This window comes from Macaca fascicularis, chromosome 15 (genome assembly GCF_037993035.2).
Source record: "Macaca fascicularis isolate 582-1 chromosome 15, T2T-MFA8v1.1".
In the NCBI taxonomy this organism is placed as follows: Eukaryota; Metazoa; Chordata; class Mammalia; order Primates; family Cercopithecidae; genus Macaca; species Macaca fascicularis.
The window spans coordinates 73,154,294-73,175,272 of record NC_088389.1 but is presented as its reverse complement, the minus strand read 5'-3'; the positions used below and the strand labels follow the sequence as shown (position 1 = coordinate 73,175,272).

At 36.9% G+C, this 20,979-nt stretch overlaps 1 long non-coding RNA gene across 1 annotated transcript in view; it reads left to right on the top strand.

Moving 5' to 3' along the window:
- Positions 1-20,979, top strand: part of LOC135967561 (uncharacterized) — a 37,364-nt gene that overhangs the window by 942 nt on the left and 15,443 nt on the right. The window contains exon 3 of the long non-coding RNA XR_010581734.1: positions 9,599-9,800. This is a non-coding gene — a long non-coding RNA (uncharacterized lncRNA). The remainder of the gene's footprint in view (positions 1-9,598; positions 9,801-20,979) is intronic.

Sequence of the window (20,979 nt, the reverse complement as noted above, 5' to 3'; positions counted from 1 at the left end):
CATTTGCTCTTTATCCTGAAGTCACTCTTCCCCTTTTCCTGCAGTATAGAAGAGTTCATCAAGTTTTCATTTGATAATCCAGTTCACGTTTGATAATTTTCTTGCTAACTATCACCCATGACCCAAGCCAGCATGATGAGCTGTTAAGAGGCACTATGCTAGGTATTTAATACTTTGCAGCATTTACCATGGTGATGTTGGGCATGGAGTTACTTCTAAAACCATTATTTTAGATATTTTACAATTTCAAAGAAACATCACATGTATTTTCAATACTAATTATGTACACACATTTAATATTTGATATGAATATCTTATCAGTGGTCCTCAAATCCAGCTGCACATCAGAATCACCATGGAGAGTATTGCAAATATAGGTTTATGGGCACCGCAACAGTGATGTTCTGATTTGGTAGGAAAAAAGCAGGGCCACAAAACCCACATCTTGACAATTTCTAAGACTATTCTGATATAAAATCCAGTTTGAGAATTAGAGTTCTGTAGTAGTTATAGTACTTAAACTTATATTAACTTTGTGGTAAATACACACACACACACACACACACACATATACACACACACGCCCTATTTGCTACTTGAATTTTTCTTCTCCTCATGTATTTACAGCAATGCTATGAAGGAGACAATATGATACCCTACATGACAAAACATAGGATGTACTGAATTTGCTTTTAGCACAATTGAAAGACATGCCAGAAAAAAATGTAGACCTGAGAGAAAAAGATTCTATAATGCTTTGCAAAATTATCATTCTTTTAATCATATAAAAAGGACTGAATTTAATTTTTGCAAGTTTTTCTTTTCTTTGCATGTTAAGTATTGAAATATCTTCAATATTGTGATCTCTTCAAATTTATCACAGCAAAAAGCAAGGGCTATATTCTATCATTGTCACCTATTTTTATATTTCTATTTATGAGGTAGACCACCATTATAATGTTAAGTAATTAATGAGATATGAACAGGAAATTATTATGAGGCTTTAAATCATTTAAAGTCTATTCAGTATTATTACATCTTTGACAAAAGAAAATAAAATTCATGATGAAAATGGCAATTACAACCTCATCTAAACTAATCTAACTGTGGTTTTTAAATATCACTTGGATCAACACATTAGCTCTCCTTAATAACTGTCAGTCCCAATATATAGGTGATTGACCTAACTTTATAGTATTCACCATAACTCCTTAGCTACAGCGGACAGGACTGAAAATTGGTTAGGATTATTTCTCATATGTCTAACGTGGTCCTGCATGTTAACATTGGCTAGTTGAATGCATGTTCCCTAAATGAATCCCTCCTTCAAATTTGAGCTCCCGTGTAATCTGTTTAGATTTTGTTTTCTTCAGTTTCAATTAACTGGCCAAATACAACCTAACCTTGTAGAGGAAACAACTAGTAATAGTGTTATCAAAGGACTCAAACAGGCATGTGTGTTTAGACATGTTGGTATATTCTGTTCTGCTTATATATAGGACATGGTTCATGAAGCCATTTGAAAAAGTCACTTTCCCAGTTACAAGCTAAACTCTGTGTGACAATTTCTTTAAGCTATCCCCATCCATTCGGAGCACTTGGGCCTTTTCTTGCATTCTACATTTTTTACTATGTGTGCCAGCTTGTCCTCTATCCTCTGAATTCACCCAGTTCAAGTCCTGGTTTTAAAAATTTTATTAATTAGGGGCGGAGGAAGATGGCCGAATAGGAACAGCTCCAGTCTCCAACTCCCAGCGCGAGCCACACAGAAGACCGGTGATTTCTGCATTTTCAACTGAGGTACTGGGTTCATCTCACTGGGGAGTGCCGGACTATCGGTGCTGGTCAGCTGCTGCAGCCCGACCAGCGAGAGCTGAAGCAGGGCGAGGCATTGCCTCACCTGGGAAGCGCAAGGGGGAAGGAAATCCCTTTTCCTAGCCAGGGGAACTGAGACACACAACACCTGGAAAATCGGGTAACTCCCACCCCAATACAGCACTTTAAGCAAACAGGCACACCAGGAGATCATATCCTACACCTGGCCGGGAGGGTCCCACGCCCAAGGAGCCTCCCTCATTGCTAGCACAGCAGTCTGTGATCTACCGGCAAGGCAGCAGTGAGGCTGGGGGAGGGGCGCCTGCCATTGCTGAGGCTTAAGTAGGTAAACAAAGCTGCTGGGAAGCTCGAACTGGGTGGAGCTCACAGCAGCTCAAGGAAACCTGCCTGTCTCTGTAAACTCCACCTCTGGGGACAGGGCACAGTAAACAATAACAAACACAGCAGAAGCCTCTGCAGACGCAAACGACTCTGTCTGACAGCTTTGAAGAGAGCAGTGGATCTCCCAACACGGAGGTTGAGATCTGAGAAGGGACAGACTCCCTGCTCAAGTGGGTCCCTGACCCCTGAGTAGCCTAACTGGGAGACATCCCCCACTAGGGGCAGTCTGACACCCCACACCTCACAGGGTGGAGTACACCCCTGAGAGGAAGCTTCCAAAGCAAGAATCAGACAGGTACACTCGCTGTTCAGAAATATTCTATCTTCTGCAGCCTCTGCTGCTGATACCCAGGCAAACAGGGTCTGGAGTGGACTTCAAGCAATCTCCAGCAGACCTACAGCTGAAGGTCCTGACTGTTAGAAGGAAAACTATCAAACAGGAAGGACACCTATACCAAAACCCCATCAGTACATCACCATCATCAAAGACCAGAGGCAGATAAAACCACAAAGATGGGGAAAAAGCAGGGCAGAAAAGCTGGAAATTCAAAAAATAAGAGCGCATCTCCCCCGGCAAAGAAGCGCAGCTCATCGCCAGCAACGGATCAAAGCTGGATGGAGAATGACTTTGACGAGATGAGAGAAGAAGGCTTCAGTCCATCAAATTTCTCAGAGCTAAAGGAGGAATTACGTACCCAGCGTAAAGAAACTAAAAATCTTGAAAAAAAAAGTGGAAGAATTGATGGCTAGAGTAATTAATGCAGAGAAGGTCATAAACGAAATGAAAGAGATGAAAACCATGACACGAGAAATACGTGACAAATGCACAAGCTTCAGTAACCGACTCGATCAACTGGAAGAAAGAGTATCAGCGATTGAGGATCAAATGAATGAAATGAAGCGAGAAGAGAAACCAAAAGAAAAAAGAAGAAAAAGAAATGAACAAAGCCTGCAAGAAGTATGGGATTATGTAAAAAGACCAAATCTACGTCTGATTGGGGTGCCTGAAAGTGAGGGGGAAAATGGAACCAAGTTGGAAAACACTCTTCAGGATATCATCCAGGAGAACTTCCCCAACCTAGTGGGGCAGGCCAACATTCAAATCCAGGAAATACAGAGAACGCCACAAAGATACTCCTCGAGAAGAGCAACTCCAAGACACATAATTGCCAGATTCACCAAAGTTGAAATGAAGGAAAAAATCTTAAGGGCAGCCAGAGAGAAAGGTCGGGTTACCCACAAAGGGAAGCCCATCAGACTAACAGCAGATCTCTCGGCAGAAACTCTACAAGCCAGAAGAGAGTGGGGGCCAATATTCAACATTCTTAAAGAAAAGAATTTTAAACCCAGAATTTCATATCCAGCCAAACTAAGTTTCAGAAGTGAAGGAGAAATAAAATCCTTTACAGATAAGCAAATGCTTAGAGATTTTGTCACCACTATGCCTGCCTTACAAGAGACCCTGAAGGAAGCACTAAACATGGAAAGGAACAACTGGTACCAGCCATTGCAAAAACATGCCAAAATGTAAAGACCATCGAGGCTAGGAAGAAACTGCATCAACTAACGAGCAAAATAACCAGTTAATATAATGGCAGGATCAAGTTCACACATAACAATATTAACCTTAAATGTAAATGGACTAAATGCTCCAATTAAAAGACACAGACTGGCAAACTGGATAAAGAGTCAAGACCCATCAGTCTGCTGTATTCAGGAGACCCATCTCACACGCAGAGACATACATAGGCTCAAAATAAAGGGATGGAGGAAGATTTACCAAGAAAATGGAGAACAAAAAAAAGCAGGGGTTGCAATACTAGTCTCTGATAAAACAGACTTTAAACCATCAAAGATCAAAAGAGACAAAGAAGGCCATTACATAATGGTAAAGGGATCAATTCAACAGGAAGAGCTAACTATCCTAAATATATATGCACCCAATACAGGAGCACCCAGATTCATCAAGCAAGTCCTTAGAGACTTACAAAGAGACTTAGACTCCCATACAATAATAATGGGAGACTTCAACACTCCACTGTCAACATTAGACAGATCAACGAGACAGAAAGTTAACAAGGATATCCAGGAATTGAACTCATCTCTGCAGCAAGCAGACCTAATAGACATCTATAGAACTCTCCACCCCAAATCAACAGAATATACATTCTTCTCAGCACCACATCGTACTTCCTCCAAAATTGACCACGTAATTGGAAGTAAAGCACTCCTCAGCAAATGTACAAGAACAGAAATTATAACAAACTGTCTCTCAGACCACAGTGCAATCAAACTAGAACTCAGGACTAAGAAACTCAATCAAAACCGCTCAACTACATGGAAACTGAACAACCTGCTCCTGAATGACTACTGGGTACATAACGAAATGAAGGCAGAAATAGAGATGTTCTTTGAAACCAATGAGAACAAAGATACAACATACCAGAATCTCTGGGACACATTTAAAGCAGTGTGTAGAGGGAAATTTATAGCACTAAATACCCACAAGAGAAAGCAGGAAAGATCTAAAATTGACACTCTAACATCGCAATTAAAAGAACTAGAGAAGCAAGAGCAAACACATTCGAAAGCTAGCAGAAGGCAAGAAATAACTAAGATCAGAGCAGAACTGAAGGAGATAGAGACACAAAAAAACCTCCAAAAAATCAATGAATCCAGGAGTTGGTTTTTTGAAAAGATCAACAAAATTGACAGACCACTAGCAAGACTAATAAAGAAGAAAAGAGAGAAGAATCAAATCGACGCAATTAAAATTGATAAAGGGGATATCACCACCGACCCCACAGAAATACAAACTACCATCAGAGAATACTATAAACACCTCTACGCAAATAAACTGGAAAATCTAGAAGAAATGGATAATTTCCTGGACACTTACACTCTTCCAAGACTAAACCAGGAAGAAGTTGAATCCCTGAATAGACCAATAGCAGGCTCTGAAATTGAGGCAATAATTAATAGCCTACCAACCAAAAAAAGTCCAGGACCAGATGGATTCACAGCTGAATTCTACCAGAGGTACAAGGAGGAGTTGGTACCATTCCTTCTGAAACTATTCCAATCAATAGAAAAAGAGGGAATCCTCCCTAACTCATTTTATGAGGCCAACATCATCCTGATACCAAAGCCTGGCAGAGACACAACAAAAAAAGAGAATTTTAGACCGATATCCCTGATGAACATCGATGCAAAAATCCTCAATAAAATACTGGCAAACCGGATTCAGCAACACATCAAAAAGCTTATCCACCATGATCAAGTGGGCTTCATCCCTGGGATGCAAGGCTGGTTCAACATTCACAAATCAATAAACATAATCCAGCATATAAACAGAACCAAAGACAAGAACCACATGATTATCTCAATTGATGCAGAAAAGGCTTTTGACAAAATTCAACAGCCCTTCATGCTAAAAACGCTCAATAAATTCGGTATTGATGGAACGTACCTCAAAATAATAACAGCTATTTATGACAAACCCACAGCCAATATCATACTGAATGGGCAAAAACTGGAAAAATTCCCTTTGAAAACTGGCACAAGACAGGGATGCCCTCTCTCACCACTCCTATTCAACATAGTGTTGGAAGTTCTGGCTAGGGCAATTAGGCAAGAGAAAGAAATCAAGGGTATTCGGTTAGGAAAAGAAGAAGTCAAATTGTCCCTGTTTGCAGATGACATGATTGTATATTTAGAAAACCCCATTGTCTCAGCCCAAAATCTCCTTAAGCTGATAAGCAACTTCAGCAAAGTCTCAGGATACAAAATTAATGTGCAAAAATCACAAGCATTCTTATACACCAGTAACAGACAAACAGAGAGCCAAATCAGGAATGAACTTCCATTCACAATTGCTTCAAAGAGAATCAAATACCTAGGAATCCAACTGACAAGGGATGTAAAGGACCTCTTCAAGGAGAACTACAAACCACTGCTCAGTGAAATCAAAGAGGACACAAACAAATGGAAGAACATACCATGCTCATGGATAGGAAGAATCAATATCGTGAAAATGGCCATACTGCCCAAGGTAATTTATAGATTCAATGCCATCCCCATCAAGCTACCAATGAGTTTCTTCACAGAATTGGAAAAAACTGCTTTAAAGTTCATATGGAACCAAAAAAGAGCCCGCATCTCCAAGACAATCCTAAGTCAAAAGAACAAAGCTGGAGGCATCACGCTACCTGACTTCAAACTATACTACAAGGCTACAGTAACCAAAACAGCATGGTACTGGTACCAAAACAGAGATATAGACCAATGGAACAGAACAGAGTCCTCAGAAATAATACCACACATCTACAGCCATCTGATCTTTGACAAACCTGAGAGAAACAAGAAATGGGGAAAGGATTCCCTATTTAATAAATGGTGCTGGGAAAATTGGCTAGCCATAAGTAGAAAGCTGAAACTGGATCCTTTCCTTACTCCTTATACGAAAATTAATTCAAGATGGATTACAGACTTAAATGTTAGACCTAATACCATAAAAATCCTAGAGGAAAACCTAGGTAGTACCATTCAGGACATAGGCATGGGCAAAGACTTCATGTCTAAAACACCAAAAGCAACAGCAGCAAAAGCCAAAATTGACAAATGGGATCTCATTAAACGAAAGAGCTTCTGCACAGCAAAAGAAACTACCATCAGAGTGAACAGGCAACCTACAGAATGGGAGAAAATTTTTGCAATCTACACATCTGACAAAGGGCTAATATCCAGAACCTACAAAGAACTCAAACAAATTTACAAGAAAAAAACAAACAACCCCATCAAAAAGTGGGCAAAGGATATGAACAGACATTTCTCAAAAGAAGACATTCATACAGCCAACAGACACATGAAAAAATGCTCATCATCACTGGCCATCAGAGAAATGCAAATCAAAACCACAATGAGATACCATCTCACACCAGTTAGAATGGCGATCATTAAAAAGTCAGGAAACAACAGGTGCTGGAGAGGATGTGGAGAAATAGGAACGCTTTTACACTGTTGGTGGGATTGTAAACTAGTTCAACCATTATGGAAAACAGTATGGTGATTCCTCAAGGATCTAGAACTAGATGTACCATATGACCCAGCCATCCCATTACTGGGTATATACCCAAAGGATTATAAATCATGCTGCTATAAAGACACATGCACACGTATGTTTATTGCGGCACTATTCACAATAGCAAAGACTTGGAATCAACCCAAATGTCCATCAGTGACAGATTGGATTAAGAAAATGTGGCACATATACACCATGGAATACTATGCAGCCATAAAAAAGGATGAGTTTGTGTCCTTTGTAGGGACATGGATGCAGCTGGAAACCATCATTCTTAGCAAACTATCACAAGAACAGAAAACCAAACACCGCATGTTCTCACTCATAGGTGGGAACTGAACAATGAGATCACTTGGACTCAGGAAGGGGAACATCACACACCGGGGCCTATCATGGGGAGGGGGGAGGGGGGAGGGATTGCATTGGGAGTTATACCTGATGTAAATGACGAGTTGATGGGTGCAGCACACCAACATGGCACAAGTATACATATGTAACAAACCTGCACGTTATGCACATGTACCCTACAACTTAAAGTATAATAATAATAAATAATTTTTTTTAAAAAATTTATTAATTATACTCTTAAAATAAGATGTTATAAATTGTATGTGAGAATAAATATGCAGTCATGACTGCCCATTTTATCATAGTAACTATGACACTAAGAAACAGAGAATAAAAGTTTGCAAAATTGGGAATAAAATGACTTAGATTTTACTCCATAAATGTATGATAATCTTGCGCCAGTTCTTATTACACTAAGCCTTTGTTCCCTCATGTGTAAATGGGAATAAATATGCTTATCTTCTGCTTCACAAGGTGGTTATCAGTTTAAAATAAGGCAATTTATGTGAAGATGCTTTGGAATTGTGAAGCATTATATAGAAAAATTATGTTATTAAAATAAGTAACTTCCAATTTAATATCTCAGTTGTATAGAGTAAAAGATTGAATAGGCTTTTGTATACAGTGGATTTGGCCAGGAATGAGTACCATGACTTCTGTGAAATATGGTTAATAATGTCTAAAAGTTAGGACTTCTCTGAAGATCAATAAGATCAAGTTTATCTCTTGACTGCCTCTCCCCTCCAATGTTTACGTCCTAAAACTTATCCTGTTTTCCAAAGCCATACATCTCAGGCTTTTGCACATAAAACTTTGATTGTATAAGCATATATCTGTAAAAATACACACACACATACACCCCACATATATATATATAAATAACAAGCAAACAAAAATCTTCCTCTCTGGTTTCCCATGGAAGCTATGTATCTCCATCATGAAATGTATGTCACCATGATGATTTTATGTTTTTTACTGTCTACTAGGTTATACCATAAATTCCTTGAAATATAGGATTATTGACTTAATTTGCTTTATACTTTCATGATCTGACACATGTCATATACTTAACACTCAATAAACATTTTTAGAATTAAAGTAAGTAGCTCAGAAATGGACATTCAAATTCACATGAATATATGAGTACTGAGCTACTGACTATAGAAATTGTGTTGTAATTCTTACTAGATTAAATCCAACTTCTTCTATGTTATTTGGAAATAATTAAAAAAACCATGATGCTATACTGAGCATTATAATAAGATACATTATATTCAGAGAAAGTGTTTTTCTGTAATAAGCTGTTTATTACAGTAAAATTCCATTAAAAAAATTCTGGTATGTATTAAGAATGATAACACTGTTTCTCCTTAAGATATCTGTCCTATACCCAGAGGACATATATTCATATATTATATTGGAAATATTATTAGTGCATTTAAGTTCCAGAACAACTGCAAGTCCCACCCAAGGAATTAATACATCTTTTAATACAGTAGTTATATAATCCATTAAGTGTGTTTATGCACAGTGGAATTGTAACTGGGATGGATGATATGAAGTCAACCTTATAACTTCTCGGAAACTCATAGTTGCACAGTAGCGAGAATGAATAAAAAGGGAAGTGTCTCACTCTGCCATCCTTTTTTTAATCTGTAAAATTGAAAATAAAAAAAATTAAATAATCATTTTTGTCAAGTACAAGTAGGGTTTGGAGCTCCCATGGAGTCACTTGCCCAGCAGCCTTTCATCCTCTTACTGAATCTCTGAAGATACATACAATGCATGGTGAAAGCACTCCCCTCCACTTTCTGCATTTTCTTGGTCTTTCCTTTCTATTCCCCTCAAAATTTATAAAAGCAGTTATCAGGGGTTGACGGAGGTAATGATCATGATTGGTAACTGAGATGGGAAGCGCTGCCTATGATCCTAAGAAATGTTACTTTCCCCCAGAAAAACATTAACAGTGCAAGACACAGCAAGAATCACAGAGCCATGGATGGACGATCCTTTTGAGGACAATAGAGGGGGAATTTGGGTAAGTTTCCTGAGTGAGAAACCTTCCAGATGGCAATCTGAAAGTTAGTTGTTCCTTCTCAAAACACACAGCTTTCTCAAGAGAAAGATAACACTCTCCTTCATCAGAGCGAGTGAGGTAAATTTTCAACAGAGTTATTCTGGAATTGGAAAACAAAATGCGTGCAAGGAGTTTTTTTGGTTGTTTGTTTACATAACATAGTAGAAATACCTGATGTTTTGCGGTTGAGGCAAAACATCCTCTAACACAAGAATACAATGTTTATAATGCATCTGAGGACCTTTCCAATCAGGAATGACAGTGCAGAATTCAAAGAGGTCAACACAGACTAGAGTATGAAGCAAACTAGAAGGGGTTACGAGTCTCAGGCTTTACCAACTGAGCTAGTCAGGTGACCACAGAAGAGATAAACAGGACACAGAAGTGACCCAATTACTTCCCAGTCCTCAAATTGGAGTTATGACTCATCACTAATAAGGAAAATTGCTGATTATTGTTCATACTTGAATATGGTATGTAGGTGATTATGTATACATTTAAGTTAATCAGTCACTGCGTTCATTTAACCATTTTGAAATTGAGTTGTTTTTAACACATTTATTTGATTGAAAAGTTAAGATTAAAACAAATTAAAAAACCAAATGTTCATCAGCAATAGATCATTCTTACAATTCTATACAATTGAATACTAATAAACAATAAAAAGAAGAAGCTATAGTTACACTTAAACACAGATCTTCAGTAAAAGAAGTCAAACACAAGTTTATCTAATATTTTATTTATATTAAGTTCTAAACAAAAAAACTACTGTGATACAATGGTACATATAAAAATGGATAATGATTTTTATGGGGGAGGTGTGACTAAAAGAGGCTATGGAGGTTGGGGGGCTTCTGGATGATGGTACTATGATTCTTAGATCTAGATGCTGGTTACTAGGATTTTATCACTTTGGGGACATTTTACCAAGTTATAGAGAATGGCTATTCATATGTCATCTTTCATTTGAAAGAGTTCAAAATAAATAAACACACAGGTCATGAATGTAATATATAGAAGAAATACATGGCAGGACGATTTTCTTGACAACAGCTCTCATATTTGCCATCCCAACCAGCATACTCCACAAGTCAATGAACAATTTGCCAACTCCAAATATCCTAATACTTCAAATTTGATGCTTTGGTTCATTTTGTTCCCCCAGCTTGGATCATCTACATTTTCTCTTCCCTGGAGAAACCAAGTTCAATCCACAAAGCCCATGTAATATTTCTCTGAACTTAAGAGCTCCTGATCTGAACATCCTTACATCTTTGATTATCTCTAAATGAACTTTTTTTTTTTTTTTTTTTGAGACGGAGTCTTGCTCTGTCACCCAGGCTGAAGTGCAGTGGTATGATCTCGGCTCACTGCAACCTCCACCTCCCAGGTTCAAGCAATTCTCCTGCCTCAGCCTCCCTAGTAGCTGGGCTTACAGGCACACGCCACCAGGCCCGGCTAATTTTTGTATTTTTTTAGTAGAGACGGGGTTTCACCATGTTGGCCAGGCTGGTCTCAAACTCCTGACCTCGTGATCTGCCCGCCTCAGCCTCCCAAAGTGCTGGGATTACAGGCATGAGCCACCGCGCCCGGCCTAAATGAACTTTTTCTTGCTGCCTATTACAGTTTGTATACTTGTCTACTCTTTCTCTTAAACATGAAGTTTCCTTAAGTCAGGGGCTATGCTTGACGTCTTTGTGTTTCCCTCTAAAGTACTTGGCATAGCTCCTGGCCTATATTAGGTACCATAGTCTGTAAATATTTGTACAATGGAATGATACTTACAGTTATTTTAGACTGCAATGCCTTTATATTCCACACAATTTTAGAGGTCATTTTGCAGTTCCTCAGAAGGCTATGATCTTTTAATCTATGGTCAAGGATAAGATTACTCGTGGTACTTCATCACAGTATAACGTAACAATAAACTTTAATTGTTTAATATTTCAATCTGCAAGATTTGCCTAATAGATGGGAAAAAATGGTTCCTTTCTTATGGGAGTGAATGTTCCAGGGAGACTAATATATATATCCTGTAACTATATTGCAACAAAACGAATTATCAACTCCACTCATGCTGGGGCTGAAACCTTCTACCTTGATTTGCATTCATTAAACAACTTGGGCTAAGCCTGGCTCTGAGAATCAAATCATTACTATAAATGTAATGATCTGTTATGCTGCTCTTTCTCTCTCTTCATGATTGCTTTTTTTCTTTCTTGAACCTGGAACGCAAAGAATTAGGAGAAAGTTGCAAGTCTAGAAGGTGAAATCAAGGATATATTTTTCATACTATTACACAAAATTAAGGAAGCTGTGACACATTTTTTAATCAGAAGGAGCTCTATCCACACTAGACAATATTATTCACTTTAGGTCTGTTTAGATAGAGACCAGTTCCGTCTCTTGGTTGAGGGGATTACCCTAATTTTCATTTTTTATTTCAGAAGGCTCAATGTCTCTACAATTTCTTTTTGTATGTCAGCAGTCAACGAAGTCATGGAGACAGTTTTTTACATAACCTTCCCACCTGCCACTTGTTTGGCACATTATACTGCTTGGGAGAACAGTGAACCAGCGGTAAACAGGTCCTGAGGAGAAGCTTCCAGATTGCAGCAGTGTAAGTTCTGATTGCTTCCCTCCTGGCTATGATATTGTTTTTCCCTAACATTGAAATACCATTATTTTCTTGATACAAACTTTGTTACTGCTTGTGATCTTGTTGCCTAGGGTTTCAAAAAATTAGTCCCCCTTAAATAATCCAAGAAGGAAAAAAAGATCATCTAAGAGAAAGCACAGTTACCATGCAGTATCTTTCAAGGCTTGAAGCTGCACCAATTAGAATGCTTTTCTGTGGTTACATATCCTCATCTGCCATATTGGCTGGAGACAAAAAAAAAAAAAATGCCTTCTCTCCATTTTACTCACACAGATTTCTAGAAACTGACTCTTGCTCTCAAATATGCAGTATGCAGAACTCCTTTATAAATAACATTTATCTAAGATTCAGCCTTCATAATTGTAAAAAAATAATGCACTCATCATCTTGCAAAAGAGCTTTCAAATGAAACATAACAAACCTAACTGGAGAGCAGGAAAAAAAAAGACGGGGGTCAGGGAGACGGGACTGGATTATAGCAGCAGATAAATATTTTTCATTAAACATTAAAAACAACATCTGTTACTCTCTTTAATAGTGTGAAGATTTCACTTTATTAAGTTTGGGGTGGTTAATGACTTTCAAAGTAATTTGCAATTTAAACATGCCTCTATCTAGTGACTAATTCATGACAGTCTTCAGCATTAACGATCAATTTTATTAACGGTTTCTCTCTCAAAAGTGAAAAAGTGGTACATCATTTCCTTGAATTGTGATAAGAAATAAATGGATATTCTAAAAATTTTGTGATAATAAGAAATAAATGGATATTCTAAAAATATTTAGTCTGACTTTTCTCAGTGTTTACCATGTCTAAACTTTCCCCTTTTTCTCTAAGAAAGGAATATTTGGGAACTAAAAAATAATTGATTAGTAAAAGCAAGAATCTCTTCTTTTCTCCTATATTATTCATCTCCCAATTGCCAGCTGATGGTGGTCATTACATTTCTTGTAAAGACGACGTTATCCACAGAGCCAGGCTCAGCCTAAGTTGTTCAGTGAATGCAGATCAAAGTAGAAAGTTTTAACCCCACAATAATGGAGCTAACAACTTGTTTTGTTGCAATATACCTAGAGCATGGGTGAGATGATGAGAACTCAGAGTATGCTGGAACCACAGTGCTTGCCTGTACATTCCCAGCCTTCACTGTGAGTTTCATCTTCAGCTTCTTATCACCCATTGGAGCTGTGCTCTCAACTCCAATGTGATTAGCTGATGCTCTTAGTAATGCCTTACCCCCAAAAGGCTGGAAACTATTTCTTATTTTCAACCAATACTTGAAGTCAATATTACAGAAAATCAGTCCAATTCAAACTTGTGCTTATGATGTTCCTTAGGAAGACATGATACCACTGATAACCTTAGCTTGGTAGTCAACCTCTTATCTCTCTGGCTTTGCCTAATGTTAATATTCTCTCTTTATCCACTTATCTATGCCAGTTAAGTCCCAGCAGTTTCCAAGTCAGCTTAGTATATCAGTAATTTGAAATACATATTTCATTAAATATGAATTATATATTTTATATATATATATAATCAATTCTATCCTTTGTGTCTTTATCCAAAACCAATTTTTATTTATTTATTTTTTTTTGGAATTCAGAGGAAACATGATTCCACATTTAGAAAAGGCAAGAGAAAGAAAAAAAGGAAGCATATTCTTTCACATGGAATATTGTATAATTGCCCTTCTTGGTACTATTTATTTTAATATATGAGTAAATATGTTCAAATAGAGCTCAGTTTCTAAATTTTTTACAAAATGGTAATTATATTTCCCTTCAATAGATCTATAAGATATTCAAACGAGGTAATTACTAAAGTCTTTTTTTATAGTACACCCTAAAGATAGAATTGGTGCAGTCTGATGGGTAAAAAAAATAGTCTAAATCAATCCTGGTATTTATTTGCAACCTCATATTTTATTTGAAAGATTCAGGAAGATTTTGTATTTGACTCCCTAATGTAGGTGAGTGGGTCTTCTGTGGCTGCATTTAAGGTTTTGGTTTTTTTTTTTTTTTTTTTTTTTGCATTAGCACAAGTTTTGAGCAACTTAAAATATGCACTAGGATAGTTTTCTTCATGTTTCTAATACTTGGGTTTTGCTTAGTCTCTTGGTTCTTTCAGTTAATAGTTTTTTTCTGAAATTTGAAAATATGTTAGACATTATTTCTTTGCTTGTTTTCTATTGTATGTACTTTATGTGATTAGGTGAGGCCCACACAAATAATCTCCCCATTTAAAGGATACTTGTGCCTTATAACCAAATCAAGAGAGTAAAATCTACCGTATTCACTGTCCTGGGGATTATACAGGGTGAATACACCAGGGGCTAAAAAATGTTGGGGCCATATTTGAATTCTATCTACCCATTAGCTATTATTTTGTGCCCAACCTCTCCCTCATTGAGGGATTCTTATTGCATGCATATTCAGACTGCAACATGGTCCTGCAGCTCACTGATGCTCTGTTAACTTTTTTTAGTTTATTTTCTCTCTGAATTTCATTTCTAACTATTGCTGCTGCTATATCTTCAAGTTAACTACTCTTTTCTTCTACCATGTGTAATCTGTTAATTACAACCAGTATTTGTCTCACATGTCATAGTTTCATTTCCAGAAGTTTGAATGGGGTTTTAAATATCTTCTATGTCTCTAACTTCTTGAATGTATGTAATACAATTATAATTACTATTTTTAAGTCTTGACTATTAATTCTAATGCATATGTCCTTTCTGAGATGGTTTCAATTGATTATTTTCATAATTATATTCTGTATTCTCCTGCTTATTTGTAAGCCTGGTAATTTTTGCTTGGCTATTAAGCATTATACATTTTACTTTTTTGTGCCTAGATATTTTTGTGTTTTTATAATATCATTGATTTTTTTGTTTCGGTTTTTGTATTCTCTGGGACACAGTTAAGTTACTTGTAAAATACCTCATCCTTTTGTACCTTGCCTTTAAGATTTGCTATACAGGACTAGAGCAGTATACTGTGTAGAAACAGAGAGGGGACAGAAATTAAGAGTTCATTCTCCGACGTGTTAAGCTTTAGGTGCTTGTTAGACATATGAATGAAGCTACAGAATAGGTAGTTGAATATATGCATCTGGTTTCAGAGACTAGATTAGTGATGGGAATACAAATTATCTTAATAATGCAACCAAGCAATTTAACACACACATAACTGTGTATTATTTAACTGAAGGCCTAAGCAATAGGCCTGGCAGAAAAAGGACACTCTGACTTTTTATGTCATTGTTGTACCATGGTTTAATATTTTTTCAAAGTGTGGCCTCTGGATCAGCAGCATTGTAGCATTGTCACCTGGAAATTTGTTAATAATGCAAATTTGTGACTCCACCTCAGGCCTACTGAATCAGAAGTTTCAGGATTGGGGCCAGCCATCTTTTTAAATAAACCCTCTGGATAAATCTGATAAACTCAAGTTTGAGAGCCACCCATCTTGCCAATAAATGCTAGAGTACTTTGTGGATTACTGTACTGTCATCTTAGCTGCCAGGTCTCAAAGAAAGCAGACATTTCTAGATGAGGAATAGAGAAAGGACATTCCATGTGAGAGGAGCAACCTGTGAAAAGGCATTGGGTCTAAATGGCATTCAAATCAGTCCCTCACTATTTAGAGCAATGTATATAATCTTCATTACTTGAAAGAGGCACTCTGAGCACCCCTAAGTGTCAGTTTCTAATCAGGGAATTCAGTGAAAATCCTTTTCCTTCTAAAAATGTTATCTGAGCTTGCTAGAAAATACAATGTCAAAATACAATGTTTCAAAAATCCCAATTTTATAAATGTTTGTACGGTTGAAATGTGTAAACTGAAGTAATAATTTTTCAATTTCTAATCCTATATTTACTTTGAGACTATGGACAAATAAGAAATTCAATTTTCTAGATACTTTTACTACTGTAACATTTCCTATAAGAGCTTAACACATGCCTAATACATGGTAAGTATTTAACGAATACTAGCAAATATAATTTGCATTATTTCAAAAGCACTGGCCGTTCCCTGGGTGCATTTTGAGGAGTGTCACAGGGGCTCTGTGATTCATAGCTAGTGTTCTAAGTAATCTCTTCCATTTAGGTAGTATGCATTTACATACCATGAAAGTAGAGCATGATTAATTGCATGTTTATAGCCCTAATAAAGTGCTATTTTGGAATAAATATGGCCTGCCTGTAAAGGTATTATTAAATACTACACTTTCTTCTTCCTCAAAAGTAAAAGATAGATATTACCTGTCTAACTTCCCCCTAGATGGGCTGGATCAGACACTTATAAGGGGAGCATAGTGCTGAGACAAGGTCTACAAGGCCAGAAATGTTAAATTGGCTGTCAGGTACCGGGATATAAGTTCAAGATTAGAAATAAAATATGAAGGCAAATAAAGACAGGAAATGGGGGGGAGATGAAGAGTTAAGTAGGACCAAGCTGAGCCAGCCCAGGATTAGGTGAACTGACCTGGATCTCTCCTCTCACTTTCCCAGAACTCTACCTTGATGACTGGTTTTGATGAAATGCTTTACTTAGGATCTGGTGCACACTCTCTTTCACTTCTTAAATAGACGTCTGCTTAATTCATGTTTCACGCAATTTCAAAACAAAAATTTCATACTTCAATGCAGGTAGGTAATCCTGAAATGGATTGAAGTTTCCTATTTCTGTCAAAAGCATCATTCTACTTATGCTTGGGCTCAAGATATTACAATTATACTATTAATTCTCTTTCATTAGCCACATCTCCTTTTTCACTAATTTTTATTTATTTATTTTATTATTTAATTAATTTATTTATTTTTTGAGGTGGAGTCTCGCTCTGTTGCCCAGGCTGGAGTGCAGTGGTGTGATCTCAGCTCACTGCAACCTCTGCCTCCTGGGTTCAAGCAATTCTCCTGCCTCAGCCTCCAGAGTAGAGACAGGGTTTCACCACGTTGGCCAGGGTGCTCTCAAACTCCTGACCTCAGCTGATCTGCCCGCCTCAACCTCCCAAAGTGCTGGGATTACAGGCATGAGCCACCGTGCCTGGCCTCCATTTTGTTTTTAATGTGATGGAATACATTACATTTTTGAGTATAATATAAGACACTAAAAAGTGTAGAAAACTTATGATGCAGTTACATTACTCAGGCACCAGGTTTGGACCCACCCATGGTCTAGGAAGTTGAGTGGTAACCACCTACCACTAAAGTTTTTCATGCCAAAATGATATTTGTCATAAAGTGCTATACAGAAATCTGGAGTTTCAATTTGTTTACTCTTCAAACACTTTAACCGATTCAAAACTCTGTTGTGGAGAAACCTGTGGACTGGTTGCAAATATCCTTGGAGGCTACCTCTGTGAAAAAGGGTGACTGCCCTCTGTCTGGTCAAGAAAAAAAGTCAGCCTTTCAACTTTGACAGTAAAATGTCCAATGCAACTTCTTGTTCAGCTTGTTTCTAAAACATATAAATCTCTTGTTAATCAATAATCCAGCACTCAGTCACTAATTTCAGAATAGAACTATGAATAAGCCGAGACGCAGCATTTCTCAAAGACTGCTTGGAACATCTAATATTTAAGAAAGATAGCTTAATAGGCATGTAAATCTTTTATTTATCTAGGTTCAATAAATTCTATCCCGACATTCAGATAACCAGAAATAAGGTACCAAAGTAATATTGCTTCAACTGTCCTTAGGAATCTCTTTGTTCATGACAACATCAATTATACACTGAATGATGCAGGATGTGGGAGACACCATTCTGGGTACTTTGGAATATCAGAGGAAAAGGAAACACAAACCATTTAAGATGGCATGTTCTGACTGCAACTTTTAGAGAGGGTTAATAGCAAAAATTTTCATACGTAGAATATTTGTGTATTTTTAAAAATCAGTATTAATATTAATTAACATGTATTTTATAATTGATGTTGAGAAAAAAGAGCAATAGTTCTTATTCTTATTTTTATCCCACAGACTAATTTAATAAATATTTATTGATTGACTTCCATGTATAATAGAAATATGGGGCCGGGCACGGTGGCTCAAGCCTGTAATCCCAGCACTTTGGGAGGCCGAGACGGGCGGATCACGAGGTCAGGAGATCGAGACCATCCTGGCTAACACGGTGAAACCCCGTCTCTACAAAAAAAAAATACAAAAAACTAGCCGGGCGAGGTGGCGGGTGCCTGTAGTCCCAGCTACTCGAGAGGCTGAGGCAGGAGAATGGCGTAAACCTGGGAGGCGGAGCTTGCAGTGAGCTGAGATCTGGCCACTGCACTCCAGCCTGGGCAACAGAGCAAGACTCCGTCTCAAAAAAAAAAAAAAAAAAAAAGAAAAGAAATATGATGGGAAACAAGGCAGACATAGTCCCTATCTCGAGTAAAAATATACTAAAGAAATCTTGGGAAGATTACAATTAAAGACATAGCCATACTAAAGCCTTAAAAGCATTTAAAAAATTGTAAAATAATCAATTATAGGTAATGAGGCCTGAAGAAAATAATGGGAAATTCATTACACCTAAAAAACTTAGCCTATCAGAAGCTATTCTTTTTAAGGACATAATTTATCTTTTATCTTTCTGATACTAATATTTATTCTAAAAAGACTGAACAGTTCATATAATTCCTTCTTATTGGCAATGATGATGACTTTATTTCTCAAAATACAACAGTTTACTTTTAAAGTCAAATGATAAGAAATCCTTTACTAACCCTATTTCTTGTTAAGTCACATAAAATGTAGAACTCTCTGTACATAATTATCTCATCAGATCACCTCTATTTCTCTAATCCTAGTTTTTATTGTGATTTTATATTGTTCATTTTTAGGTTACCCTCTTTACTGTATGTGTTTTCAAACTTGCAAAGACAGTTTTTGGAAGAAGCAAAGCATAGCAAACTTTATTAAAGATGTGCAAACATGTTGAAAATACATTCCATGTATTAGATAGAAATTCTCCATTCCATATTAAGTGTAGTTATTTTCTTAATTCCATATGAAGTGCAGTTATTTCCATATTAAATGTAGTGGCCGCCTACGACATTCACAGAGCAAGCGTATTACTTATGCCTTTTAAGAGCAAGCACCACCCATTATATATGTATGTATATTTTTGTGTGACTGGTGAATAACTCTATTAGGACCAACATCAGTTTTGCACTTTCTCTTTGTTAACGAAGAGACTTGATCATGATTTGGTGACATAGGTTTTGTGATTGGCAGTGCACAGAGGCCAGGGAAGTGTATCATGTATATCATGTTCGCATTCTCTATATTCATAGCCTTCATTTCAGCTGGGGTTGGACATGTGCTCCAGTTTTTGCCAATGATGACAGGGAAAATCTGATGAGACGATTTCTGAAAAACCTTTTTCCTTCTTATAAAAAGTTCATGGAATTTTCAGGCACTGCCTTTCCCCCTACCTTCATTGATTAAGAGGCCATGTCAAAGATATGACATATATTTTGTTATTGCAAGACGTTACCCAAGAAGATGGAAGCCAACAACCTCAGAATGTTGGAGAAAAGTTCAAGATCCCAGATGTCAGCGGGTGGAGGAAATGGGGAGATGTCAAACGTTATAAACTTCCAGTTATAAGAGGAGTTAAGTTCTGGGGATCTAATGTACCGTAAGGTGACAATAGTTAATAATAATATATTGTATACTCAAAATTTGTCAAGAGAGTAGATTTTAAGTATTCTTATCACATATGCATAAAAGAAAATTATGTGATGTGACAGATATGTTAATTAGCTTGATTATGGATAACATTTCACAATGAATATGTATATGAAAAAATCATGTTGTACACCTTGAATATATGCAATTTTTATTTGTCAATTATACCTCAATAAAGCTGAAAACAAAATTCTGATGTTATGTCATCTTTAAGAAGCTGAACCAGCACTAGCAATATCTGCTATGGTCTTCTTACTATGTGAAAAAGATAAACTGCCATATATTTCAAAAAGTATTAGTTGGGGTTTTGGTTTATGGCAGCTGAACGTGTTCTTAACTTACGCACTTTCATACCTTTTCATTAGTAGTACTCCATAAATAATTTTTCAAATTGTTCTTTAATCAAGATGTCATGTATGTTACTTGTCACCCTCTCACTCGAGTGATCTAAATTAGTTGCTCGCTAATTTTTACCACAGCTAGTCAGTAGACCTTTTATAACTATTTGCCAAATGAAAATGAATAAAATTTTCATAATACTCATTTATGTTTTCTTGCTACATAAATTTCCTTCTCTTTCCTGTAACCTTGAGGTCAATTTATTTTTCCAGATCATAATTTTGATCATGCCTTTGTTTCTTGTTTATGTATGTTAAAGCCTGCTCCCTAGAGCCCACAGAAATCCAAATTTGTTACTCCATTATTTGAAGTCATTCAAAATCTACCCTTAATATTTCTTTTCAATCTAATTTCACGTTATTGATTATAATCCAAGCAAATGGCTGTCACTTTTTCTTCCATAGCTAACCAACTTCAGGGAGGGGATACTAATTATTTTGCTGAAATGACTGACCACTCCTCATTTCTGCCTAGCAATCACTTGTTTCTCTTTTCAGTTCCATCTCAA